Raw genomic sequence first — 1,834 nt, forward strand, 5'->3', positions numbered from 1 at the left:
CTCTCCTCTCCTCTCCTCTCCTCTCCTCTCCTCTCCTGTGTGTGTGTGTGTGTGTGCTGTTTGCTTTCTTCTGTTTGTACAGAATTAACTCTGTGACCTTTCCTACCCCTGCTCTCAAGATCCTGCCTGCCTTGACTTGGAAGATATGAGTACTTTAGGGCAGGGTTAACATCGACTGTCCCTAGAGGAAACCCCCTAATCTTTGCTGCTTTTTCCATGCAGTCAGACTCACAGCCCCACCCACCCTTACATACTACAAGTGTCATAGTTCCACTGTACAGACATCAGCTGAAGTAGAAAAGAATGACCCTTGCTAGAACCAAGTTGCAAGCATGTTCTGGAGGTGCCCACCACAGGTATGTAGACTGATATAGGTTGCTGGAGGTGCCCACCACAGGTATGCAGACTGATATAGGTTGCTGGAGGTGCCCACCACAGGTATGTAGACTGATATAGGTTGCTGGAGGTGCCCACCACAGGTATGCAGACTGATATAGGTTGCTGTTTGTTTCCATTATTCTAGTTAATAAAATAAGACTCATAAGTGAATCTGGAGGCCCAGAAGAGAAAGCCAAGAAGGCAATCCCTCTTCCCATCACACACCATTTCAAAAGTCAAGGTCAGTTCACATGCAAAGTATTTCCTTATTCCTTAATTTAACAAATGTTTGTTGCGTGCCTTTCAATTGCCAAACCTTATGGCAGTTGCCACTGCTCTTTGGTTTCATTTTTGCTATTGTTTTATTTACAAGGTCTTCCCTGCAGCTCAAGCTGGCCAAGAACTTACTTTGTAGTCCAGACTGGCTTTGATCCTTCTGTCTCTCCCTCCTGAGTGTTAGGAAAACGGGGACAAGTCACCACACTGCACTTTGTACTTGGTTTTTAGTATCTGTTTTTGTCTTGATGAATCTAGGGGCACATTTTAGGAATCCTGACTACCTAACTAATTTAAAAATCTATGTGATAGAGCTTAATTTAATAGCTCTTAAATCCACTGACCATCTAGGCTCAAGCAGGGCTAGGTTCTATCATTTGACTTGAAACATTCTTCATCATTCCAGGTGGAATTCTGAACTTACTTCCTCTCCAAACTCTGAGGTTTTTTTCTCCTCTATGCACAAGTATGCAGGAAATGCATCTTGTGTGAGCCACTGTAAGGACAAGACACATCTTGTGTCTTAGGAAATAGATTTTTTTTTTATTTTTTTTTTTAGTTCAGGGAAGAGTCATTATTTGTGTTTTAGATTAGTCTGTGTTTCCTTACACCCTCCATCATAGTCAACTTATGAATCAATTGACTCGGCTAAAGATTCAGAGGAGGAAAGATCACCAGTCATAACCACAGTGTAGAAAAAAAAAAAATCAATGAACAGCAGTTACAAATGATGACTGAGCGGCCACTGTAGTATCTTCTCATCTGTGAGAGGTGAAAACGGTTTCTGAACACTAATTACATTGTAAACAGTTGCCTGTGAGGACTTCTGAGTGAGTTTTAGGTGTTCTTGCTGGCACTTAGCTTGAAATGTAGGTGGTTGGTAGCATAAGCACTTTACTACTGAGGTAATTAGTATTATTATTTTGCTATAAATCATTGTATATGAGAAAAACTTCACGAAACCTAACTCTGAGACGACTATATATTTTAAAGGTCAGCAAATTTGGAGTCTAAAATTATAAATGGGTCCAACTGCCTCACTGATAAAATAAACAAAACAACACTGGGAATTTCTCAAGTTCATTTTTTAGATTTTAGTATGAACATTTAAACTTCTTCTTAAATATTTACTTGGACACCTCTGTCTCAACTCTGGATGGACAGCCAGCTCCAGGGAGGT

The sequence above is a fragment of the Mus pahari genome, chromosome 17 (genome assembly GCF_900095145.1).
Source record: "Mus pahari chromosome 17, PAHARI_EIJ_v1.1, whole genome shotgun sequence".
Classification (NCBI taxonomy): domain Eukaryota; kingdom Metazoa; phylum Chordata; class Mammalia; order Rodentia; family Muridae; genus Mus; species Mus pahari.